Source organism: Myotis brandtii, unplaced genomic scaffold (assembly GCF_000412655.1).
Source record: "Myotis brandtii unplaced genomic scaffold, ASM41265v1 scaffold540, whole genome shotgun sequence".
NCBI lineage: Eukaryota > Metazoa > Chordata > Mammalia > Chiroptera > Vespertilionidae > Myotis > Myotis brandtii.
Window position 1 is genome coordinate 407,511 of NW_005369990.1, and position 27,580 is coordinate 435,090.

Sequence of the window (27,580 nt, forward strand, 5' to 3'; positions counted from 1 at the left end):
CCAACACCTATGGACTCAATTATTGTTCATAAGTTGGCTTTCCCACAAGTGCGGTTAAAAAGGTCCTAAAAATCCATTCATGACATGTGTCTTTTCTACAAACTGTCTCAAAAGCTTACCATAGCCTTCAGATACCACAATGAAGATGAATCATGGGTAGGATATATGGGTAGAGTCACTATGAGTTTGAACTCAAATCAGACAGACCTGAGTTCAAATCCTGACTTTGTCAAGTTGTATGACCTTGAAGAAGCTCCTTAAACCCACCATGGTCTTGATCCCAAGGAAGTTGTTGGGAGGATGGAATGTGGTAGTTCCCATAGCGAGTAGCAGATCTGCTCATGATGGCAATAACATCAAGAAGAAATAATGGGTGTTTTCCACGTCAGTCACTAGACACATAAAAGGTGCTGTGGGGCTAGTACCAGCTTTACTTTTACCTAAAATATGTGATGTATTAACCACTCCTAGGCTCTGCTTCCTCAGCTATAAACTGAGAGCACTACCTCAATGAAGCCCTACATTTCAAGATCTGAATATGTCCTTAGAAAAATGCATAACCCTATGCAGCCTATCATCCTAAGCCAGTGGTTCTCAACCTTAAGCACATTAAATAAGGCATCGCGACCCCTTTGGCAGTCGAACGACCCTTTCACAGGGGTCGCCTAAGACCATCCTACATATCAGATATTTACATTACAATTCATAACAGTAGCAACATTACAGTTATGAAGTAGCAACGAAAATAATTTATGGTTGGGTCACAACATGAGGAACTGTATTTAAAGGGCCAGAAGGTTGAGAACCACTGTCCTAAGCAATGCAGGTGCCTTTTCTCAACCAAATTATATTCTCTTTCCATGTACTTTCCCCACCATTAGGTATATTTTATTGCACTGTGAGCTTCTCAAAGGGAGGAGCTGTCTTACATGCTTTCTACACACAGTACTCATAACAACACCTGGCACACAACACATGACCCACAAATGTGGAATGAATTAGTGACTGACTCATCGCAGTATACTCCCCACGGGTACAGGGCTTTCGTACACAGTAGGTATTAAAATATGTTTATTGAATGGATGGATTTGAGTAAAACTGGCAGTGCTTTCATAGTCAAGGACTTCCTCTTCCTCATCTCTGAAGACCCTGGGCCTAGGACAGTGCCTGGCACAAAGAAGAAATAGGATCAACTAATCTTTCTGCTCTGGAGACATGCCAACTGGGATTAAAACAATTGGCCTATGCAAAAAAAAAAAGTAATTGGTAGATCCGTATGTATTCCAGTCCCAAAAGGCCTTGTTTGTGCCTGGTGCTGTAATAGACACTTTACATGATGTTTTTTTCAACAGCTATGGTAGTGAGAGTTGATTGACACCATCTATATAAAAGGCTAAGCAACCTGCCAACCAGCTGGTAGGTATGACGTACACTGACCACCAAGGAGCAGATGCTCAACACAGGAGCTGCCAAGTGACAGCAACTTTACAGAGTTCCCTCTTGCACCCTGGGACCCCTCAGGGGATGTCAGACTGCCGGTTTTGGCCAGATCCCCACAGGCCAGGCCAAGGGACCCCACCTGCCAGAGGGACCCCACTCACTCCACAGATGCCCTTTGAGCCCCAGGGTCGTTCCAGGTGTGGCTGGCTGGGGAGGGACTGCAGGAGGTTGGCTCCAGGGTGAGTCCTGCCTGTCTCACCCAGTCCCGCCCTGCCAGCCACCTTCTAATTAATTTCCTTTCAATGTGCACGAATCTGTGCACCAGGCCTCTAGTTTTTAAAATAAATAAGCAAAGGCTCAGAAAGATTCTGTCATTTGCCCAAAGTTACAAAGCCAGTAAATAACGGAGTTGGGAATCAAAGCCAGGCTTCTGGAGCCCGTTCTCTTGCCATTATGCAGGGCTAGGGAAGAGGGGAAAGCACCATAATATATGGGGCTTTAGGGAAGAAAAGAGGTGAAATCAACTGGTGGGTCAAGCTGATGGAGGGAGACTACCCAGTTGGGGGCACCTGCAACCACGTCCAGCAGTACTAGAAGGAAAGAAATGTTGATTAGAGCTGTATCCCAAACAGGATAGTCTAACTAGGCTAGTGAGTAGGGGGAATGGCAATGCCATCCCAGTTCCTTCTTGGCATTATCTACGAGTTCAGGCTAGCCCGTCACTGGCCTCGGCCTCTGATCTCAGAGCCAGCAGTCCCTGTCTCATGTGCTCTTAGAGCCAATACACACAGCTCAAGAACTCCCACGTGGAAAAGGCCATCCATGCTTCCCAGAGAGCTAGAAGGAAGGAAGAAATGTAATGACCCTTGGTTTTGGAAAAAATCCACTTAAGGGCAAGCTTAAATCCCTTGTGCTTGTCATAGAAACAAGCAAACAAACAAAAACAACATTCAACCTTTTATGCAAAGATGGTACCAAAAGTGAAGGAGGACACCCCTGCCCCTCCCAAAGCCAAGACTTTGAAGGCAAAGAAAGCAGTGCTGAAGGCATCCACAGGAAGGCATCAAGGGCACAAAAAAGAAGACCCACACGTCACCCACCTTCCTACAACCAGCCCAAGACACTGCGGCTCTGAAGGCCGCCTAAATGTTCTCAGAAGAGCAGCACCAGGAGAAACAAGCTTGACCACTGCGCCATCATCGAGGTCCCCCTGACGATGGAGTCAGCCATAAAGAAGACAGAAGACAACAATATACTTGTGTTCATTGTGGATGTCAAGGCCGACAAGCACCAGATCAAACAGGCAGTGAAGAAGCTCTATGACATTGACATGGCCAAGGTCAACACCCTGATCAGGCCTGATGGAGAGAAGGCATGTGTTCAACTGACTCTAAGATGCTTTCAATGCTGCCAACAAAATTGGAATCATCTAAACTGAGTCCAGCTGGCTAATTCTAAATATACAAATTTTACACTGTAAAAAACAAAACAAAAAACAACACAACATTCATTTTAAAGCATTAGGGTAAGATAATTGCCAGAAAAATATGCCATTTTTAATTTTTTGTAAGTTTTTTTTAAGATTTGGCATGTGAACAGTAATACCCTTTCTATGATTAGAGGGGAAACCAATTTAATAAAATCAAATATTTGAAACATCTTCTATTCTTAACAGTAACATCAAATCAAAACCTAGACTCATATATCAGTATGTTAGGGTGACATCTCTCTATTACAAGAGCTTAACGGCCTCGACAGGGTGGAGAGGACAAAAGCTATACAGGATATTAGACAGAAATTAAAGCCAGATCAGCAACTAGCTAAACTTTTCCCCTGATTAAAAAAAAAAAAGTAAAAAAAACAAAAACAAAACAGAAAAGAGGGAAAAGGGACTCTGGATGGAAAGCACTGATGTGATTTCACTACTCCTAAGCATAACAAAAGCCATAAATATTTGTAAGACACAGTCTTTATATTTCCAGTGTTCAAGGGCATAACTAAAGAAATTAGTGTGTAAATATGTACATGTGGGAGCTATTCTTTTAGACCACTAACAACAAGGCAAGCCAAAGCCCAAGCACTGCTGGGAACGCATGGGTTGTTTCTGCATGAGATTTACTCTGGTCAGCCCTGCAGTTACCTGAGGGTGAGCACTACCTTTAAAAGTAGGAAGGGGATGCCCGGCCAGCGTGGCTCAGTGATTGAGCCTTGACCTACGAACCAGGACCTCACAGTTTGATTCCTGGTCAGGGCACATGCCCAAGTTGCAGGCTCCATCCCCAGTGTGGGGCGTGCAGGAGGCAGCTGATCAATGATTCTCTCTCATTATTGGTGTTTCTATCTCTCTCTCTCCCTCTCCCTTCCTCTCTGAAATCAATTAAAATATATCCTTTTTAAAGGGGGAGGGGTACTTTAAAGGTAGAACCTCCATACCCATTGCCTGACCCCTCTCTGCCCTCACCTACCCCAGAGCAGCCAGCGGGGCTTGGAGAACACATCAGCCCCTGGGGACCATTCTGAGGTTCTTCTCTGCCAAGAGCAGAGCCCTGGGCCCTGGGAGCTTCCGTTCACAGGCCCAGGAAGCCCACAAAACAAAGCGATCCTTCTTCCCAGGGCAGCCCTCTAATTTGTCTACAGACCATTCTCGTGCCTTCTCTCTTCCCAGCTTGCTGCTTTCTAGACATATCGGGTTTGTCAATGATAAAACCCCAAGAGGGGTCTGACCATCACACCTCGAAAAAACAGCAGCACCAAAACCCTTCCACTCAGGTGTCCATTTTACTTACACTCACAATCATAGCAATAAATGCTTTAACTCAGCGGTTCTCAACCTGTGGGTCGCGACCCCTTTGGCGACCCCTTTGGCGGTCACCTTTCACAGGGGTCACCTAGGACCATCCTGCATATCAGATATTTACATTACGATTCATAACAGTAGCAACATTACAGTTATGAAGTAGCAATGAAAATAATTTTATGGTTGGGTCACAACATGAGGAACTGTGTTTAAAGAGCCAGAAGGTTGAGAACCACTGCTTTAACTAGTTATCCCTGCGCCAGCCCAACGCCCTGCGTAAGTGCATTGATCTTAGTAATAAAACGACTACCTTTTACTAAAAGCCTCTTGTCTGCCAGGAATTGTGTTAGGTGTTTGAAATACAGTTCATTTTGCTGTAACAGAAAATGCAAGTTCCCAAAAAACCACTATGCTATGCAAAATCATGCAATAAAAACCACAGGGCTCATGAGGACATAGGGTTGAAGCACACTATTCAAAAACTTCATTAGTGACACAATATAAAAGAGGAATCTAATGAAAATGGTAGCATGGTTTTACATGTGTTAAATGGTTAAGACCTACATGTCTTATAAATGTGGTGTTTTACCTTGAAAAGGACCTGAAGTTTGCTCATAGCAGTGGGTGCCGGAAGGGTTGCAGCTTGGGGATTACTGAGAAGTGGTGGAAGAGGGTTATGGGAAATCAGACAGCAAGTGGTAACACCTGATGTGGATGGGCATGGCTCTGAAACACATACACACACACACACACACACACACACACACACACACACACACACACGGTGCACTGTGGCAGCGAGCCAATCTGTGAGGTGTGCGTGTTCTGTGTATTCCCACGAGGCTCACTTCAGCTGAGTGCAGTTTTCTGAGTTCACCCAGCGTTTCTCATGGAGAACAGAGATAATAAGTAAATGTGAAATGCATACTTTCTTCTAATTGTTCCCTACTATATTGATTAGGTCAGAACAAATTTGTGTTTAAAAAAAAAAGTGTTACAGCAGAAACAACTGTACTTTATCTCATTGAAACTGGAAAGCTAAGTAGCATTGACTCCATTTTTCAGAAAAGGAAACTGAGGCTCACACAAGTTAAATGGTTCCCAAAGGCACATCTGTTAGCTGCAGAGCAAGGACAGGACCAAGGTCTGCCAGGTGTCCCCTCTACCATCTTATGCCCTACTGTTGGCATCTTAACTAGTGCTGGATCGGAGGCACCCTCACTCCTCCCGGGTCTAAAAGCATATTCTCTGCCTCCTCCATCCCTATGGTATTTGTCTGCCCCACAGTTCAATGGGAATATCTATGTCTGTAGCAACAACACCATGTCCTTTAAATCAAGCAATGAACTATGTACCCAAAGGTAATTAAGCTTCTTAAGCATTTGGGGAGTGGGGGAGGGAGGGCAAGGAGATCTTTAAACTTCCTATTAGGAAACTCACCAGTCAGATTCAAGAAGAATGCAGCAGACCTCGTGGAACTGAAATGTTCACTCTCTGAAAGCCCTTTTCACTGTTTTAACAGTCTTTCTTCTGGGAAGCTTGTGTTCAAGTTCCTCATTGAGGGACAAAAAACTGTCTTACTCCATAAAATGACTATTGCAAATGAAAGTCTGACCAAGTCAAACATTGGCCATAGGATCAAATACAAGCTCCCTGGCATGGCCTGCTAAGGGACCTATCCCTAAACTGTATCTCAAGCCACACTTCTGACCCCTTGCCTATCCCACAGTGGATACTCCAGACAGACTAGATTACTTTCAGTTCCCCACGGACTCCATGGTTCCTCCCTTCCAGACTCTGTACACATGATTTGCCTGGAATACCCTTCACACCCCCCACCAACCACCCCAACTCCACCTGCTCAATGCCTATTCCATTTCCAGCTTCAGCTTCGATGCCCCTTCCTCCACGAAGCCTTCCACGGTCCTGTCCCCACATCTGGATTGAGTCCCTCGTAGGTGCTCCCGTAGCTCCTTGCATCTTCCCTGGCCCACTTTACTAGAAGGACATAAATGTTTCCAATTCCCCCACAAGGTTAAGCTCTGTGAAGGCAGGAATGGTGTCTAGCTTGTTAAACCAATGAATGCATTTGCAGAATGTGGCATAAGAGAACTTTCATGTGAAATACCTCATGTGACCCACACATCCCATTTTATGACATAAATGGAGAATCGAGCCTAACATCCAAGAGAGCCCACGTACTAGCCATTGCCATATAACTAGCAAATGGTAGAGCATTCATTGGTTGATTCATGAGTTCAAATTGTAGCAACGATCATGTTCCAGGCACTGGGAACTTAGCAATCACCAAATCAGACAGAAATCCCTGCCCTCGTGGGGCTCACATTCTCATGGTGGAATGACAAACAATAAACCAAATAAACAGCACATGTCGTATGTCAGTTTATTGAATGGTGATGTTACTATGAAAAAGGTGGGGGGGGGGGCAAAGAAAGGATATAGGTAGGGCCTCACTGAGATGGTGTAGTATCCTTTGAACAAAGACCTGGAGAGGTGAGGGAGTGGTCCAGCTGGTATCTGGCCTCCAGGCAGAGGTTGAGAAAATGCCAAGGTACTGAAGCAGGAGTAGGCCTGGCAAGTTCAGGGAGAAGCAAGGAGGATGGTGCCGCTGGGAGGAGTAAACTACATCTGCAATCTGGAAGGTGAGACGACGAACAGCTATTATTTCCTGAGCACCTACTATGAACCCGACAGGCGTAGCCCCTGTCCTTACAGATTATCCTTTACAATCTGGTCACGTGGGTTTAAATGCCAGAAGCTAATCATACCCTCTGAAATACAACATCCACATACAGGTCCATTCACTCCTTAGCTTAGCAGGCGGAGGTTGATCCCTTGAAAGCTGCTTTGTCAGACCTGTTACTGACTGAAGAAGCAGGTGGTGAACGTTGCCCCATGAATAATTTTAGGATGCACAAGGAATCTTCTGTCCATAAACAGTGGCAACAGTCACGTGACAGAGGTTTGTGAACTGTGGCTTTCTGACTAAACACATGAAATTAACACAGAAAATGTTTTAAAATGTATTATTGCTAGGGAAATTACATAATAAAGACAAACACTTCCCTATTACTTAAGGTAATGAAAACAAAAATAAGGCTTTATAAGCTTCCCAGCTCTGACCTAAATTTGCTGGGCATTATTTTTCTACATTTCTCTCTACTTTAGCAAAACCACTACTAATTGCATTCACATTACACAGTATCAACCAAACCTGGATTTGGGTTGCTTCCAAGACCACCAGCAGGCTCAAGTTACAGAGAGTTTATTAAAGGGGTTGGGTTTTTCCCCCCTTCTCTCTCTCTTTTAAGCAAAACTTAGTATGCCGTTACCTTTTGAAGGGACTCAACATATAAATGCTTGATAAATAACATTTTAAGAAAATCCCAAGTCTATGAATAAGGAAAAGAAGCACAAAATAATAACGGGTTTTTAAAAGCATACCGTTTATTGGTGGCTGGGAGCCTGGAGCTAATGAAAAAAACGTTTACAAGTCAGGTTTGCACAGATTTTCTGTTGTGTTTTCTGGGTACCGATGCTGCTGGCTGTACTGTAGGAAAACCTGGGCCTCGGCTGGAAATGGAGAACGGGAATCTGAGACCAGTTCAGTGTCTCCCAGTTTAAATTCTCTCTTGGAAGGCAAACATGGCGACCTATTTTTTTTCATGGCAACATTTCTAAACCCTTGACTCTAAAAGTTTTTCCAACCTTAGTCTTCCTATAATGAGCTCTACGCTCTGACTCGGGAGCACAAAATCTAGATGGCTTCCTACTAACTCATCCCCCAAAGGGGGCTTCATGCCCAAAACAAGAGCCATGGCCAAGCAGAATGCTTCCCGTTTACAGGGCAGACCCTACTCAACTCTGTCGTCATGGCACTGTCTCCTGAGCCTCCTCCAATGTCTTGTCTTCTCCTGGGAAACGATCACCTCGGAACCCTGCACACAGTCCCTGCTGCTTTCTACCAGCGCAAGAAAGCGGGGAAAGAAGGCCGGTACAGACAGGGGGTACTTAACCGGTCACTGTTACACTTCTGGGGAAATCGGTCTTCTTTTATTATTACTGCGATGCTTTCCATTCTGTTCCTCTATCCCCTAGGGCCCAGTATTTCCCATGTCCACTTCTCTTCTACATTTTGCAGATGAGGGAACTGAGGTCCGTCCAGCTGGAGGCAGAGTTGAGACCATACTAGGTTTCCCGACCACTGGGTTAGCATTCATTCCACAAAGTCATTCATTCATTCCACAAAGTCATTCTTGTTTCAGTCCAATGGCTCCAATGTAACCCACTGAATATGGATTTTGGCTAAAAATGGAATAAACATTGACCATTTCTCCCAAGTCACAGAGGTTAAAGAAATAGACTATTCCCAAAATGGAATATGATACTGTTAAAAATTCAGTTTTCAGAGATATTTTAAGCTTTATTGAGATATAATTTATACACCATAAAATTCACCCATTGTAAGCATACAGCCCAATAGTTTTTAGTAAATGTGTCTAATTGCACAATCATCACATTTCATTTAGAACATTTCCATCACCCCCCAAAAATTCTGCTGTTCTTGTCAGCAGTTTATTGTTCTTGTCAGCAGTCACTTCCCACTCCCACCCTGCCCTATCTAGTTTTTTTGGGTTTTTTTTGCTTTTTCTAGAAGTGTCATATCAACAGAATCATATAATATATATTCTCTTATGTCAGGCTTCTTTCACCTAGCATAATGTTCTTGAGGTTTATTCATGTTGTAGCTTATATCAACATTTTGCTGCTTTTTATTGCTGAATAGTAGTCTAGTTTTTGGATGTACCACATTTTGTTTATCTACTCACCAGTTGATGAACATTAGGGAGTTTCCAACTTTTGACTATTATAAGCAACACTGCATTGAACATTTGTATACATGTCTTTTCAGACATGTTTTCATTTCTCTTGGATATGTTCATTTTGGTGTATTATAAAAATTATAGCCATTCTGTGGGTGTATAGTGGTATCTTATTGTGGTTTTGGTTTACATTAGAATATTTAACAACACTAAAAAATATTACCACATAGTCTTAGCTGGTTTGGCTCAGTGGATAGAGTGTCGGCCTACAGACTGAAGGGTCCCAGGTTTGATTCCAGTCAAGGTCACGTGCCCAAGTTGTGGGCTCAATCCCCAATAGGGGATGGGCAGGAGGTAGCCAATCAATGATTCATCATTGATGTTTCTATCTCTCTCTCCTTTTCCCTTCCTCTCTGAAATCAATAAAAATATATACTTTTAAAAAATATTACCACATAATATGAAAAGAAACAAAGCAGGATTCAAAATTATTTATGTAGAATGATCTCACACAGGTAAGACCTACACATATATGAAAACTAAGAAGAAATAGGTCAAAAATACATCTGCTAGCCTTGACAAAGGATATGTATGAGAGCATTTTTTCTTTACACTTAACTATAAACGCCAAGAACTATGTACTGTAAGTCATTAAGAGTCATATCCAAGCCTCAGCTAAACTCAACTCCATTATTCCTTTATGAATTATCCATTCTAGAGGCAGTTTGTAACAAATTTGCAAAACCAGATTGGCTTCCTTCTGTCTCCAAGCATGCTTCTGAGACTCTACTCCAGCAGTCAGCAGACTACAGACCCCAGGCCAAATCCAGCTCGCTGCCTGATTTTATACAACCTACAAGCTAAGATCATCCTCATATTCCCAATCACTATGTGCAGATGCAAAAGTTGGATAGTGAAGAAGGCTCATAGGAAAAAAAAATGATTCATTTGAAATATGGTGTTGGAGAAGAACGAGCTCGATGGACAGTCAGGAAGATGAACAAGTAGGTCCTAGAGCAGCGGTTCTCAACCTGTGGGTCGCGACCCCTTTGGGGGTCGAACAACCCTTTCACAGGGGTCGCCTAAGACCATTGGAAAACACATATATAATTACATATTGTTTTGTGATTAATCACTATGCTTTAATTATGTTCAATTGTAACAATGAAATTGGGGTCACCACAACATGAGGAACTGTATTAAAGGGTCGTGGCATTAGGAAGGTTGAGAACCACTCTCCTAGAGCAAATTAAGCCTGAAACATCACTGGAGGAAAAAAATGTTTAACATCACCATCTAAAAATTATGTAAATAACACTAATAGCATTCACTTTTTTAACAGAAGATAGTCAAGTGTGTGTTTTTTTAATGACAATACATAATGTCAGCATATATAAAGAAAAAAAAACACTCTCCTTCAATATAATTCAGAGAAGGAGGTATGCATTTTCCTAGTCTTTACAGTGGGCAATGTATCAAATGCCTTTGACTGTTGACCCAGTAATTTGACTTCTTAGAATTATTACCTACTGTGATTATTAGGAAAATAATTACGGATATGTGGAAAAGTTTACAGACAATCACAGCATTGTTTATGAAAGATAGAGAGAGAAAAAGAGAAAGAAAAAGAAAGAGAAAGAGGAGTAAAACTAACATCAAACAATAGGCATTAAGAAAATTGTGATACAATCACACAATACTAAATTGCCCAATTATTAAGTTATGTATTTTGATATAGAAAGTTGTTCACAACAATACTGATAAGTTGGGGGGAGCAAGTCATAAAACCAATTTGCAAGGGAATGAGCCCATTTTTAAAAAAACATATATTTATATAGAAAAAGTTTTGAAGAATATAAGCTTAAATAAAAATAACTAGTATATCTTAATTGTTTTTCTATTTACTTATCTGCTTTCTTTCTCATTTTCTACAACAAGCATATCACTGGTTTAATTTTAAATGAAATAATAAAAGGGAATAAAAGTCTAATAAAACTGCGGACTTCAGGATACCCACACAAGTAGAATTAATGAATAAAATATCTATTAATATTAATTATAATGCAAACAAACTAGGTTGTAAGCTCTTATGGACAGAGACCTATACTCACTCATTCAACAAATATCTATTTAGTATCTACTATGTGCCAGACGCCATTCCAAATACTATGGTTTCATTAAACGAAATGGACAAATTCCTGCTTTCATGGAACTTCCATTCTAGTTCATTACATGTCTCATATCTCTGTATCCGCCATATCAGCGAGCACAGTGCTGGACACGTGAAAGTTCTCCTTTTAGAAATCAGTGTTGGTTAATTTCTTAACATCACAGCAAGCTTCCCAGTATACTTCTTAAGTGCTTTTATATTCCCCAAAAAATGTTTGCTCTAAGGACAGCTTTTCACAAAACTGACGAGCGTGCAAAGTGGAGCAAACGCATAATGTCCAAAAGAAGAACAGAGGTTCCCGGAGCAGTTCTGACTCAATCCCCAGCCACTTGCAGAGCGGGGAGCTGTCAGATATTTCGTGAATAGCTAGGCTTAAGTTACTTGAACCAGCTGGGGCTTTTCTTAAGCTGCATTTTCCTCCGGCCAGACGCTCCTCATGGCTGAAGCTGCCTGTTCAGTATCACTCCACAGAGAAATGGGTCCTTCTGTTTTCCTCATAACTGCAGACACTGCTTCTTTTTCAGGCTGGGGAAGCCCGTGGACCTGGTATTCCGCTTATGCAATAACTGGCTCCCTGCTGAGGCAAGCCACTCAGAGACCTGCACTCAATTTCAGAAGACAGATATTTCTCCTTTTGGGCCAGAGTCGTTCCTAACGTATTGACTCAAAATAAGTACACACGGGTGCTTTCAGTTTCCCAGAAGTCCTGAATCACTAACACGTCAACTCATTATTATTTTCCCCCCAAATGTAGCAGGGAGAAGTATCAGCAGTTTCCAGCGGGTACCTTATAGATCCACCATGCCATAATGTAAAAGGTCTTTGAAATTAAAGCTGCAAACACCATCGTATAATTGTGAGGTAGAGGTCACTAAAAACGGAATAGGGAAGCAAGGCCTGCATTCAAATCTTAACAACAGCACACTCTCCCTGAGTGAACTAGGAGAGAAGGTATTTGTGTTTTTGAAGCTCAACAATAAAATAAGGATGATGACATCCTAGTTCAGTGTGAGAATTATGCAAAACACCTTGCTCTGATCCAGGTACAAGGGGGACTTAATACAGAGAGTCCCACTGCTTCTCTCCTCATTGTAATCTTGAGCATCAAAAGGCCTATTTGGATAAAGAGTGAACACAAAGATGTTCTCTTTCCCCTTCCTCTGCTCCCAGGGGCTCCTCATAGAACACCAGCTAGCACAGCTCACTATAGGGGAGAAGTCAATGGTGGAGAGAGTGTATTCCACTGTGATTCCAAGGAAGGGCTTGGTGTCAGAGACTGGGGGCAAAGCCCAGCTACTTCCGCACGAATTATTCAACTTCCCATTCCCTCATCTGTATCCCCATCTGCACAACAGCAATAAAAACAACACCTATCGAGAAATAAACAAATGACTTAATACACATTGAAAAAATACTTCTCTTATAACAATGGTTATTGTAAGAATTATATGAACAAAATGCTTATAAAGTCCTAATACTATTGCTATAGAAACACTCCAGGCAAGTGACACATCCCAGAACCTCATTCGACATTTGAATTTTACTGTCCTGGTGTATTTTAAGTTTCTTATCCACACACTCCTCAAGGCCAGAAAAGAACTACTTCCAACTAAACTTCAAATTCACATCAAACCTTAATCCACACACAGCGGAAATGGCTGCAAGGTAGGAAAGAAAGAAAAGGCAAAAATATCACTCTCTCAACATGCTAGACTATGATTTCAGTTGTTCTGGAGCAACCCCCCCGCCCCCTGCCCTGCCCCTGACCTTCCAGCTAAAAACTAAAAACAAAAACAAAAAGTAAATAAATAAAATCTTCAACAGTTCAATTACAGCCTCCATTTCCTAAGTCCATCTTATTGAACACTGGTTCTTTGTGCCTGAGGCAGTACAGGGGATAGATTTCATTAAATAACCAGACAGGTGTGTAGAAGAATACAGCAGATTGAAAGGGTTGTGGGTTGTGGGTTGGGGGGTGGGGGGTGAGAGGTAGGGGGAGAGCCACCAACCTCCTAAGATGCCTTGTAGACATTGCTAAAACATTACAACAGCTTCTAACATATCACTCAGCTCAGCAATTCCACCTTACCAACTTGAGCTTCAACCAAAAAGACACCTGACCTTTTGACATCTTACCAATGGCATTTTACCAAACAAGTTGGAACTTTGGGCTTAATTAATTAACCACCTTTGCTTTATTAAGCATGGTTTTAACCATGCTTCTGATGTCTGCATAATATTCTACGGTAATATTTGTAAAATACTTTCAGAACTGGGTCACTTCACATATCCAAACCCAACTCAGACTTCAAAACCTACCTCAATTTTTCCATTTCCTACTAATAAGGGATATCTTTTATTGCCAAATAATATGAACTACTATGTTAGGAACTTATATACAGTATGCAACCTTAGTCCTCACAATGATACTATGATGCAGGTATTAGTAACCCCACTTTATGAGGAAAACTTGAGGACCAAAGAGCCTAATTATGCAGCTATTGAGTGACAGCACTGGGATCTTAACCTAACTTTAAGCCCCAGGCACTTTCTCTTCTTCCCCTCACATATCCCAATCAACAGTCAATTCTTCTCATTGCTGCCTTTCCATAGCAATTCCTGTCTCTGCCACGTCTTCAGTCTGCAAATGCATCTTCTTCATGAGTTATGCCTTGGCTTCAATTTTCTGATGGAAGGAACTCTATCTGTACTTTTTCTCTATCCCCCTGACAATCATTACTGTTGCAGGGATGCCCAGAGTTTAAGAAGCTTACATGACTTGCTCAAGGTCACATCCAATTAGCAGGTTCAAGCCTAAATATACCAAAAAACACCAATTATCTTTCAAGGTTGGTCCTCCATAAAAGGACATACACACTTGTACCTGCTCCCATGAGTCAATGCCCACCATGCCATCCTCTTCCCCAGGAGGAAAAATGTACTGTCTGTCTGTCTGTCTGTCTGAGTATGCCATAAAAGATCTCACCATGAAAAAATTAACCGACCCAAAGATACAGGTTTGGGTTGTTGTTGTTTTTTATGTCTGAAAGGAAGAGGTGAGTCAGTCCTAAGAAACTCGGAAGGCTACAGAGCTTTCTGTGACACTGGGGAGAGCAGAACTTCTGCCCCTGCCCTAGAGAATCTGACAAGGATCCTTGGGTGAAGTAGGTCTCATCCCAGAGAATCCTTGGGAGCTACTTTGAGGCTTTGATTTCTGGGGCTTTAGCAACTTTGCCTTATTTAACTTTCTATGACTTCTCATCTTGACCCTGATTTTCTAAATAATATGACATTAAAGAAGAAAAGAAAAACAGGGAAGAAGAATTTGAAATGCAAAGAAATGACACCATGGTCTCCATGCACCCGTTTCAAACCCCAGTTCTATGCAACTTATTAGCTAGAGAAACTCAGGGAGTTAACTTCGCTAAGGCTCAGTTTGCTCCTCCTTAAATTGGGAATGTTAGAAGGATAAATGAGGAGTTGGGGAGAGAAGGGAGTCCTAATATATGGTGACAGGAGAAGATTTAATTTTGGGTAGTGAGCACCTAAAACCTGTATGTTCAGCCCAGCCAGTATGACTCAGTGGTTGAGCATCGACATATGAACCAGGAGGTCATGATTTGATTCCTAGTCTGGGCACATGCCCGGTTGCATGCTCAATCCCCAGTAGAGGGCATGTAGGAGGTAGCCAATCAATGATTCTCTCTCATTACTGATGTTTCTATTTTTCTCTCCCTCTCCCTTCCGCTCTGAAAAAAAATGTATTAAAAAAAAGCCTATATGTTCATGTTGACTAATGTCACCCCAATAAATTTTAAAATAAATAAATAAATAGCTAACCTAATTGAAAAAAGGAAAGAACAAATGAGACGAGGTTAATAAAGCAGTTAGCATCATGCCTGACACATAGAAGAAAATAATCAGCTGGAACTCATATACTCACCATCATTAACTTATCAATATGTTTGACATTTTTCATGATACAATGTTTGGAAGGGAAAAAAATACTTCTCTATACTCATTCTACCAAAGGACCCTGCTAATGAAAGACAGGGTTAATATCATACCTATGAAGTATCTAGAAATAATCCCAAAGCTTAATTTTAGCTAGTTTTCAAACTTCTCACCCTTCCCTCCAAAAACTCAAACCCTTTCTTTCCCCAGAACCCTACCAGGGTATAGACAGCAATGGAAAGAGCGAGAACCTTTCAAAGAGACAGAACTGGGTTCAAGCCCCGGTTGGGATACATTTCAATGATTACAGAAGGCTTTGTGGAGACACTCCATGTTTTACCAGTGGGGCCTCTGGCGTAAGTGGCTCCCATGAGCCATACTGCTTGGGGAGATAAGGAAAGAGAAAGGGAGAGAGAGAGAGGGAGAGGGAGAAATAAGGGGGGAAGGAGAAGGGGAGAGAGAGAGTCAGGAAGAAGCACAAGGCCTCAAAGAGGACATTCCACAAACCAGGCCAGCCTCAGGCTCAACAACTCTCCCAGAGTCTAGAGAAAAATAACCCAAACAAATGAAATTGAGACAAGAAAACAGAGTTCTGCCCTCCTTCTAACCCTTCTTTTCACTGAGCCCCAGTTACTGCACTTTGGTTTTGATTAAAAAGCTCAGTTGTGCCTTCCTGTGCCCTTGTAGCCCCCACCCCCACCCCCAAGCCCCATCCCAAACAGGGATGGCCTCTTATTAAAGACAATCATGCTTTAATCTATATACCAGAACATGCTAATGATACTGTACCGGGTTTTGGTGCTTTGCCAAAGAGCGAACAGTGCCAACATTTGTAGACTTCCAACAGGAAATTAAATAACTGCCCTGCTGGAAATATGAACCAATTTACGGTGGTCAAACCTGAATCTTCCAAAACATTGGCATGTTTATGCATATCAAGCACTAGGAACATTTGAGAAAGGAGATGGGGAGAAATTCAAGTTAAAACTCAACAAAGTCTTCAAGGGAGACTTTGAAAATGGTCCTTTCTCCCCTCTGCCCGGTGTATGTCCTCCTAGTACAGAGACCACAGGGCGTTTCCAGCGTGCTGCCCTGGGAAATATTAACTGCTGAAACCTCAGGCTGGGCAGCATTATAGCCACAAATTCAAAAGCACAAGCAGGCAGGAAATGCAAAACTCCAGTTTCCTCCCAGAAGACACCGTCCACACTCTACCCACTGTGGTATGAAATACACATTTTGAAGCCATCCAATTACATTAAAGCTTTCCTCTTTATACACACAGAAAAGAGTAAATACTTTAAAAACTTTCTCTTTAGGGCCTTCTCGTTGTGAAGCTCAGTGAGACTCATCTTTTTCTCCCCAGTGTATCCCCAGTGCCTAGCACAGTGCCTGGCATTCAATAACAGGGAGCTCCTGCCCTGGCCAGGTGGCTCAGTTGGTTGCAGTGTTATCCTGTACACCAAAAAAGTTGCAGGATTACCTGGCCGGCATGGCTCAGTGGTTGAGCGTCAACCTATGAACCAGGAGGTCATGGTTCTATTGCCGGTCAGGGCACATGCCCGGGTTGCGGGCTCAGTTCCCAGTGTGGGGCATGCAGGAGGCAGCAGATCAATTTTCTCTCATCATTGATGTTTCCATCTCTCTCTCCCTCTCCCTTCCTCTCTGAAATCAATAAAAATATATTTTTTTAAAAAAGGATGCAGGTTCAATTCCTGGGCAGGGTACATACCTGACTGCTGGTTTGATCCCTGGTTGGGGTCTATACAGGAGGCAACTGATTGATGTTTTTCTCTTCTCTCTCTCTCTCTCTCTCTCTCTCTCTCCCTCCCTCCCTCCCTCCCTCTCTCTCTCTTCCTTTCTCTAAAAGCAATAAAAGCATGTCCTCGGGTGAGCATTTAAAAAATTAAAGGAAGCCCCTTCTCCTGTCATAGCCATCAATGGCTTCACAACTACCAGGAGTGCAGGGCATTAGCAACCCTTCCAGGACGACACCTGTACAAAATACTGCCCTACCACTCACAGACCTCCAGCGCAGAGCAGCAAGGAAGAGGCCATCCAGCGACTGAGCATCTGCAATGTCCCAAGCAGACTGCAAAGTGAGTCTCTTACTGTACCATATGGAATCCTCCCAACAAGCCCATGAGGTAGGTATTCTTAACTCCATCTTGCAAATGAAGACATGGATCCTCAGGGAGACGAAGCAAGGTTGAATGGGACAGAGGCAGCACCTGAGCCTTTATTTCTCCTACTTCTGCCCCTGTCCTGTGAGATGCATATCATTAGCCCCATACCACTGACAAATCAACTGAGGTTAAAGAAACCCACCTTGGTGAAAAGCCATTAAACCATTCTCTTCAAATCACACCTCCTGAATCCAGCCCAGTTTCTCTCAAGGGACTGGTTAATAACACGTTTCTCTGGTGATGGAACTGGTCTAAATGGCTGCATAAGATAAAAGGCACAAGGACTTTCTAGGGACAGCCACTGGCCACAGTGCAGATGTGCAGTTGTTAAAATAGTTAATAAAGTTCTGCCAGTGGTTAGAGTGGCTGTCGTGGCAGCTTCTACACAATCCCCAGATCAGGAATCACTCTCCTTGGGTTCCGGTCACAGATGGCACGGCATCCCACCTGTAACGCCCGGAGGCGTCCCGACAGGGAGTGGACTGATGCAGTGGTTTGTAATCAGCAGGACACAACAGAATCACCCAGGACTTTTCCAAATGGGCAGGTCACACCTCCATCTGGTCTGTCTGTACCTGCAGGTCCTGGGCAGATCTGTACATGTGTAATTCACAAGGGCTCCCTGTGTGACTCTGCGCTCGCCCTGTCTAAGAATGCTGGGGAGGAGGTCTCTCACTCTCACCTACACAGTCAGACAGGCTGCCCAGATCCATCATCACTGCAGGGGAAAGTAACTGAAATCACCTTTCTGAATGGTAAAATGAGTTCGTAAAAAGAGCTATGCTTTAAAAGTTAAAAGAATTTCACCATGGAAGATGGTATTATTATTATTATTATTAGTTTCATCTTCATACACAAAATAGTATATTATTAGACCCACACATCCCCCCAGTCTCCTTTCATGAACACTCAAAAAGAAAAACAAAAAAGAAAAGCCAGCCCTAGTTCCACATCAAGTCTACATGGAAGGGTTCGGCATTCTTCCTTAATACAAAATTACAGGCTATCACCCAAGAAACAAAAAGCAACCAAACTTCAAAAACGACAGAATTGCTTATCCAAAAATGCATAATATTTGAAGAGTTAATGCTCTCAGATTAGGATAATTACTGGTATTCCCCTGGCTCTGTTTTTCTCCATTTCCAGAGAGTCTTCATCACTCAGAGACTCACATCAAGGTCAATGGAAAAAAATGGGCAAAACTGTTTTTCTCCCATAGAGTGACCTGGAGAAACCAGGGCTGCTGAGGGTCAGGTGGTCTCAGGCTGGCCAGAAAGCCAACCACGAATTATAGTGCATTTGCAAAAATAAACAAGTAGAGGCCAATAATAATATTCCAGTGCCCTCATGCTTTTTATTCCCAAAGAGATCAAAGACGTAGGCGGAAGCAAATTGAGTGAGAGGAAAAAGGCTGGTGGTGACGGAAATTGGGCAGAATATATGCAAACTCCTAGCTGAGGGGATTAGATATTCCAGTTCAATGCAGAAGCACTAGAAGGCTGCAAAAAGACAGTGGCTGCCACCCAGATCCCAAATGCAGCAAATCAGGAAAAAGTCTGTAAAAAAGTGGGGGAACCTATTTGTAAGGCGTCACCCCAGGCCATGACTTTGCTTGCTCATCTCCTAGCCAAAGGGCAGGAAAGGTGCCGGTGCCTGTCCAAAGCTCCAGGCCAACTTCTGCCATGGAAACAAAAGCATTTCTGACCCTGGCCTGACCCAAGCAGGCCCCTGAGCAGCTGCCTGGCTCCCAAAAGCTAAAATGTCCACCGCAATCCAAAACAGCATGAAAAATAATAGGTCATTTGTAAAACACAAAAAAGATAAACAACTAATTGGCAAGTGAAGAGGCTGATGGGGGAAAAACCCTCATTCGGGGCCACGTATATTATGAAAGCTTCAATATAAAGTGAAGTAGATGCATTAAACAACCCCAGGACCTGGCAAGTGAGTAGGAAAAAGTAAAGCAAGTTCAACGACCTTTTGTATATTCTGGAATATATTTTCCAGAATAAAAGAAACAAATATGCTTTCTATCTAAAGCAACAAATATGTTTTTCTTTGTTTTTATTGTGCTTTTTCACCCTCCATACAATTATGGTTTTAAATCATTCCCCTGATACAGAGAAAAATCCATCTTGTCTTCACACGATTTCTGACATGTCATTCACTCAGTCCATAAAGCTCTGGTGGCCACTTTAATGGCACAGACATTTATTAAGCAGTTACTTGGTGCCAGACACTGTGGTAGGTAGACTCTATAGGGGGTACAAAGCTGCAAGAAGGGCACTGATGTTTATTCTGGAATAGATAAGAGCACACTCACCCACACACACCCAATTATACTGGAAGGCAGTATCATGAAGTGCTAGAAGGCATTCATTCATTCATTCAATCAACATTTATTGAATGTCTGCTAAGTGCTGGGCACACGGTTCTCAGCGAGGTCCTTTCAATGGGCAAGGAAGGTTTCTGGAGCAAGGCAGCTTTTGTTTGATTGATTGATTGATTGATTGATTGAATTTTTTTTGTTAATCCTCACCCAAGGATATTTTTCCATTGATTTTTAGAGAGAGTAGAAGGGTGCAGGAGAGACAGAGAGAGAGAAACATCGATATGAGAAAGACACATAGATTGGTTACCTCCTGCATGCGCCCTGACCGGGGCTGGGGATGGGAGCCTGCAACCAAGTTACGTGCCCTTGACTGGAATCAAACCAGAGACCCGTCAATCTGCGGCCTGACTTTCTAACCTCTAAGCCAAACGGCGAGGGCTGGAACAAGGCAGCTTTTAAATGCATATTACCATTACATACAACATTGCTGAACAAATGAAAAATTTCCACCTCCCTAAAACTCACTATAATTTTTCTTTCCAAGGGAACAACATGGTCTCTGATTTAGCTTTTCTATAAAATATAACTGAGCTGAATTTTAAGGAGGAGAGTTTTCTTAAATGTGCTTTTAATGATGAGTAACTTCATGGTTTTCTAAATTATTTAAGTGGTTGAAATTTTTGAAAGCCAACCTTTTTCTTTTTCCTTTTACTATTCTATAACTTGAGACCCCTCAAGACAAATATCTACTTCTCTCATTTACGAAGGGGGAGGGGGCACCCTGAGGCAGCGGGGCATGAAGGAAAGGCTTAGAACCAGACACACCAGAGCTGGACTCCCAGCTCAATCCCCTACCAGCTGTATGACCTTGGCAAGTGGCTTAGCCTCTTTGGGCTCAGTTCCTTCATCTATAAATTGGGGTCAATAATTCCTCCCTCACAGTGAGTGGTCATGAGGACTAAATGAGGTAATAAAAATGAAGTCCTTAATAGAGTGTTTGACACATATAAAGCTTAATAGATGGTAGTTATATTTTAATAGCATTTAAACACTTGAAATTATATTATGGGAAATAATCCTAAGTACTGCCTATTTTATAAGTACTACTGTCCTTATTTTATTTAAAGGGAAACTGGGACCTGAAATGTGTCACAAGAAGTTGATTGTCAAGTTATGTACTTATTTAATAAATTCAGATTTTTCTGTCCATTCATCCATCCATCCATTCATTCATTTAACTAAAACTTGAGCACCTGCCATGTCCCCAACCTTCCTAAAGCTTATGATGCAGAAAGGGAAATAGCAAAATGCTTCAATAAAGGGCCAGATAGTAAATATTTTAACCTTTGCAGACTACACAGTCTCTGATGCAACTATCCAACTCTAGCATTGTAGCACAGAAGCCCCCATAGACAATGTGTAAATGAATATGTATAGGTGTAAAGTTTCCAAAAAAACTTTATTTATAAAAACAAACCACAGGCTAGATTCAGCCCGGAGGCCTTAGTTTGCAAGCTCCTACTTTAAAAAGTCTGGTTTTATTTCTCGAAAGCCTTCTTTATTTATTGGAATTGAATCCAATGAACCTGAGGAGACAGAGCTAAAGGTAAGGCAGTTCTTTTTTCCACACCAACAGCCTGAGCTGCCCAGTTCATTATAGAACACAGGTCACTCAGTGAGTAGAGAGAGAGAACCCAAAACAGGCCTTGAAGGCAGGCAGACCCTTAGCCTGTCAGAGTCATAAAAAGCCTTGAGTGTCCAATGCCCTCACCTCACAGATGCAGAGACTGAGGCCCAGAGAGAAGAAGTGCCATTGCGTGTTCCTACTCAGGAGGTAACTAACAGCTACACTTAGAATGAGGCCGCCAGTCCTAAAAATCAGGGTCCTTCCTGCTACACCAAAAGCTGTTGCTCAAAGAAGCCTGCAGGATTTGGTAAAGAAAGACAGGCCACATGGCTCTCCTTGGCCAAGTGGGGTTTCATGACAACTCATTCTTTGAGGAAATAGAAAAATCTTATTTCAAAAAGTAAGCTAGCCCTGGACAGCACTGCTCAGTGGTTAGAGCACCGGCCTGTGCACCAGAGGGTTGAGGGTTGATTTCCAGTCAAGGGCATGTGCCTGGGTTGCAGGTCTGAGCCCTGCCCCCAGTTGGGCAGTTGTGGGAGGCAACCAATCAATGTGTCATTATCACACATCAATGTTTCTTTCTCTCTCTCTCTCTCTCTCTCTCTCTCTCTCTCTCTCTCTCTCTCCTCCCTCTCCCCTTATCCCCTCCCAACTACATTCTCTAGAATCAATGGAAAAAATATTCTCACTCCTTGGGTGAGAATTAAAAAAAAAAGTAACTAAACACCTGTACCAATTTCTCACAATTAACTGCCTACCTGACAGTTTTAGGAGCACTGATCATGAACTTCTGTCCATTCAGCTCAGCTCCTGGCCAGTCTTAACCAGGTTTTTCAGGCGCTGACCTGCCTACGTGAAGAGAGGTTCATTTCTCTCCCTGCCCAGCCCACTTTAGAGGAAAAGGTGCTCAGAGCACACAATTATGATCAGATGAGCATGAACTTATCTTCTTGGCAGTCTCCCTAAACTCCATTCACCCAAGTTAAAGCAAATTATATATTAACCTCAATCCCACGGTTTTGTACAGTCAGTTGGTTCTGTGGCCTGTCAACACTTCCTGTCTCCCTGAGGGTCAGTTTTCAGACACAATTCAGGTTTCTGACAACCCATTGGAACCAAGAAGAGACCAGACACTCCATGTGAGGCCCCAAGGTCCACACTCAGAAATTCTGTGTTTTTTTAACAAACATAATATATTTCTCTATCTACCATTTACAGTCATTTTCCTACAGAGAAGTTACTTATTTCCTGAATGATTAAGTTTAAGATTCCCTAGGCTAGGCTATCAAGCCATTCATAGTCTGGCATTATTTCCCAAAATACCCTCCATGGGCCTTCCGAACCCTTTCTTGGGCTAAATGAACTACCAGCCATGCTCCCTGGGGTCCCATCTGTTTCACACCTCTGTGGCTTTTCACATGTGGATCCCTCCACCTGGTCTACCCTTTTTTCCTCTTTTTCCTGGCAATCACCTTTAAGACCCTTCAACAACTTGCTCAAATTCTATCTTTTCTGGGATGCCTTCTCTGATGACCTCAGGACAATTAATCAGTTCTTCTCCAAAACCGCAACACTTTACTGGTATACCACTTGTCACATTACATGACATGACATGACATGACATGACATGACATGACATTACATTACATTATTGAGATGATATGTGTGTCCCCATCTCTGAGTCCTTTAAAGGCTGGCACTGTGTCTTTTTATCTGAAGAACTCAGCACTGTGTCTGGACACACAGTGAAGTAAAGAAATGAAGCGTGCCTTCGATTTCTCTATGACTTCTTATTGCACATAAGAGATTCGGGGCCAGACAGCTGGGCAGGCAACAACAAAAAGGAGAAAAGAGCATGCTTTCAAATGTTCCCAAAACATCTCAACTCCTCTGGCCACTGCCCAAGAAGCAACATTCTTCCCCCAAAATCAACCCACAGGCTTTGTGACCAAATCCATTCACCTGCTGATAATTTCCCAACACGCCTATAAAATGAACACAGGCACTAAATTCTCAAAATGGGTTGCTCTTTTCTTAATTGAATACATTTTTCCTGAATGCATTTTGAATGTTTTTCCTCCCCCTACACAAACACCTGGCCTTTAAAATCAATTGAACCCGGGCAAGTTGCCTGTATCCAGCCTGCTTGGAGTGTTGGAATCCAAGAGTGGGTGAGCTAAACCACGGGTGGGTTTTCTTTGTTTTATGAATTTCCCCTGCTAAGATGAGTTAACCAGAATTAGACTCTGTGTATCTTCTTTATCAGCATCTCAGAGCACCTTCTTTGACCTTCTTGTGTGCCTTGCTTTAAAAAAAATCCAAAATCTAAAAAGTTAAATGTCCAGTGTGTTCTGGGGCTTTGACAAGGTAAAGCAAATAATTTTAGTTTACTGAGACTTTCTTATATTCTTATTAGTGGCCCAGTGCATGAAATTGGTGCACGGGGGTGGGGGATTGTCCCCTCAGCCCGGCCTGCACCCTCTCCAATCTGGGTCATCCCTCTTGAAATCCAGGATCGCTGGCTCCTAACCGCTCACCTGCCTGCCTGCTTGATCACCCCTAACCACCTCTGCCTCAGCCCCGCCACCATGGCTTTGTCCAGAAGGTCTCTGGAAGGTCTCCCGGTCTAATTAGCATATTACTCTTTTATTAGTATAGATACAGATCTTTCCAGGATTCCATACCCATTGCCTGAAGTGAGGGATGATCATGAGTAACTTTCGTTAATCAAAAGGAGAAAAACTCATTTGCTGAAAGTTGGCCTTGCATGCACCGCCCCCGCCGCCCCCCCCCCCTCCCCACACACACACACTCAGGCATCATACCGGAAGTGGACTTGGGTTTTCCTGCAGTTCCTGCCTAGACAGAGAATAGTGCCTCTATTCTAAACGTCTCTGAAACTTTCCATTCTCCACAGAGTAACAAGTGCAATGCATATGTGACACACAAGATACTAATTAAAACACAATTTGGAAACAGACCAAGTATTTCAGATCAACTGTTTTCTAGTCTCTTTTGCACTGAAATGGAGAGATTTCAGCTCCTGGCACCTTCTGCTGCTCTTTCTGGAAGACTTTCTTATTTTCCCCTTTGCTTCTAATACTTACAGGTGCTCTACAAAGGCACTCATTACACTGTAGAGTACCCATTGGTTTGCTGCGGCATCTACCCCTCCTGATGACAGAGAACTTGTTTCTGGATCCTCAGTACCTAGCGAGGCTGGTACACAGAAGTGCTCAATAAGGATCTGCTGGATGTTCCTGACACTACCTTTTCCAGCTCACCTGCAGACTCTGGGTTAGCCATCCCTTACCTAGGACTAGCTACGGCCCCAAAGAAAGTATTTAAGGCACTGAATGCAACAGGTGGCCTCGGCATCAATATCCCTTTGTAGTCAGTTCCAGGTGGCCATGAATCAAGTTGTATGACAAGATGACTACACGGAGCCCCAGGGTCCCTACTGATAATTATCTCTATTCCTTTGAAGACATCTTATCTTCCCAAGATCTGGTTCCTCTGGGTTACAAACCATATCTCTTCTTGGAGATACTCAAATTGGGTGGCTGATATTCTTTTAATTTAAAAAAATTGAAAGCCTTGTAATTCTAAACAATATGAGTCAAAAGTAATTTTCCCTTATGTGACTGACAGGCACTATGGATTGGTTCCCTCATTCCTCCTCTTTTCTACCCCCTCTTCCACCTTTCTCAACTAGAGGCTAGAAAATGAAACTCAAATGAGAGACTTTCTTTCCCAATATCAATGTGTTCATTGACTGCTGCTAAAACTATCTGATAAAGTAAGGCAGATGTTTATTACTAAACATTCAATAGACATTTACTAAACACTAATTAATGAGTTAATTAGAATACACAAGAGGCTGCTGCAAGAAGAAACCCAAAGTTAAAAAAGCTTAAACAAGATAGATGTTTATTTGTCTCTCATGTATATATTCTTTTCCAGATAAAAAGTCCAGATATTCAGTCCAGGACCAGGATGACAGCTCAGTGGTGAGAGGAACCAGGATCCTTCCATCTTATTGCTCGGCCATTCTGAAAGTACTACCTTTACTCATATAGTTGAAGATGGCTCACATGCATTCCAGCCCAAGGAGAAAAAGGGAAAAGAAATGGCCCACTCCTTTCCTTCTAAGAGCACAACTTAGAAGTTTAGCATATGTATTACACATGTTCACATCCCTTTGGCCTGGTCACATGACAGATTCAGCTGCAGGGAAGGCTGGGAAATGTTCCCAGTGAAAGCTCCTATTACTATAGAAGAATAGGAGGAGGAAGAGAACAGAGAACAATAAAAACAAACATTGGGAGGAACAAGCAGGAGCCTGTGCCATACTTCTATATGCCAGGTACTGTGCTGGGAACCAGGGGTAGAAAAAAATAAATCCTAGTCCTTCCCTCAAAGAGCTCAGTTATTACTACAAACTCAAAAGTGTCCATGCACCTTTGTATCACCAGAGACCAGCCCAGAGCCCTGGACTCTATTCATGTTAAACAAATATTTATTGATGCCAATCAGTAGAATCAGAAAAGATTCCCCCAGGACCAATATGTGACCAGTACTGAACTGGGTCTTGGGAAACAACTATGGATATGGCATCATCTGCCCTAAGGAGGGCCCAGTCTAGTCTAGGAGGCAAGAGGGAACATATGCATGGAAAGACGATGCAGTAAGGCATTGCCAAGCCCAGTGCCAAAGGAGGAAAGGCTCTTTGAAGCCTGGGACAGCCAGAAATGGCCCTGGATGAGGAAGGATGGCATCAGTTGACTCTTACCAGCAGAACAGGTCTTAGATGAGATGTTGGGATAGCTGGAGGCAGGGTAACCAGATGACCAGTGCTGGTGTCAGTCAGCTCAGTACGTAAGAGAGCCCTGCTAAGCCCACTTGGGTGGAGACACTGCCCTCTTCTCCCACCAGGCAGAAACTGTCCTAGATAATCCCTCACACAGCTGCTGCTCCCCCCAGAAGTCAGGAATTGAATCGCCATATTCCAAACACAAGCCACCCAAGCCCCCACCTTGCCCATCATTACTGATTTCATGGTCTCCGTTAAAACAGCATTTCCCTAAAGCAATGTTCCCAGGGGTAGAAGAGGGGCAGAGATTAGCTGCAGGGGTTGCCATGGAGAGCTTCAGAAGACTGTCTGCCCTGGATGGTTTAGACTTTCCCCTCCCTCAAGGTTATTTCTTAAGGTCAGATGCTCTCAAAAATGCCTCCCAGTTGTAAGAATCTGAGCATCTAAATTGGAACCCTGAGATCTGAAACTCCCTAGGATAAAAGTGAGGAACACCTTGATCAAATGGAGAAGAAATCATTTGTGCAAAGGACACAGTACAGTACCTGACAAATAACAGTCCCTCAGTAAAGACTTGCTATTGTCGTTTTTAGATTATTTATATAATTATTACTTTGCTGTTTTTTTAATCTATATTCATAATCCACCCCAACACAGAGAGAATTTAAAGTGGCTTATGACCTGGCCAGTGTGTCTCAGTGATTTAGTGTCAAACTATGAATCAGGAGGTCATGGTTAGATTACCGGTCAGGGCACATGCCTGGGTTTTTGGCTCAATCCCCAGTAGGGGGCATGCAGATGGCAGCCTACCAATGACTCTCTCATCATAGATGTTTCTATCTCTCTCTCCCTCTCCTTCCTCTCTCTGAAATCAATAAAAACATATTAAAATAATAAAGTGGCTTATGATACTATGAACAATATAACAAAAATTTTAAAGTCAGAGCTAGTTAATCTATCAATAAGACAAGGATGAAAACTGGGAAAACATCATACAAAGATAGGAAGAGCACAATATTCTAAAATGGAAGCGAACCCTGAGTTACAAATTTTCTCTGAGCTTCCTTGCAGTCAAAGAAAAAAAAGAAAAACTATTTATGAAACTTTTGCCGTATGAAAGGCATAAACAAGCTAACAACAAAATTCCCAAGAACTCAGTTCAAAGCTTTGCTGAACCACATACTAGTTCTAGGGAAGTTAACCTGTGTCCTTGAAAAGTTAAGGGAAAGTCGGGGACAGGAGGGAGGTCCATGGATATTAAACTGAGGAATTACTGGATTAAACAAAGTCCAACAGATTTCTTTGTGGCAGGACTTTGCAGAAACTTTAATGTGCTTATTACAAATCTCCAAAGGGCAGTACACTGTGCCTTACTTATTATAGTCAAGGAGCACTTGTTTGAATGGAGTGAGTGACA

At 42.6% G+C, this 27,580-nt stretch overlaps 1 pseudogene; it reads left to right on the forward strand.

Annotated features, from left to right (window-relative positions):
• Window positions 1-2,408: 2,408 nt before the first annotated feature.
• On the forward strand, window positions 2,409-2,924 carry LOC102249372 (annotated as a pseudogene).
• The last annotated feature ends 24,656 nt before the right edge of the window (window positions 2,925-27,580 follow it).